Source organism: Armigeres subalbatus, chromosome 3, assembly GCF_024139115.2.
Source record: "Armigeres subalbatus isolate Guangzhou_Male chromosome 3, GZ_Asu_2, whole genome shotgun sequence".
Classification (NCBI taxonomy): Eukaryota; Metazoa; Arthropoda; class Insecta; order Diptera; family Culicidae; genus Armigeres; species Armigeres subalbatus.
The window spans coordinates 262522161-262522436 of NC_085141.1; positions in this window are offsets into that span (position 1 = coordinate 262522161).

The window sequence follows — 276 nt, forward strand, 5'->3', positions numbered from 1 at the left end:
ATACTTATCAAACGTAATTAATATCCTTTATGCTTGTCTCCGATTGGAATGGATTTGCTTCTGCCTCCATAATCGATATGGCGGGTTCAAATCAAAGATATGAGGGTCATGTCACCGCTTATCAGACTATTAGCGTGCACATGGGATCATCATTGTTTTCCGCATAACAGGCCAACTAGAAGATTAGAACCGCCTGGGAGAGTGCTTCATAATCCCCACAGCGTCATTGTAGTGCTGTTTTCCGTGACAGAGACAGGTTAACAAAAAATGGGAACG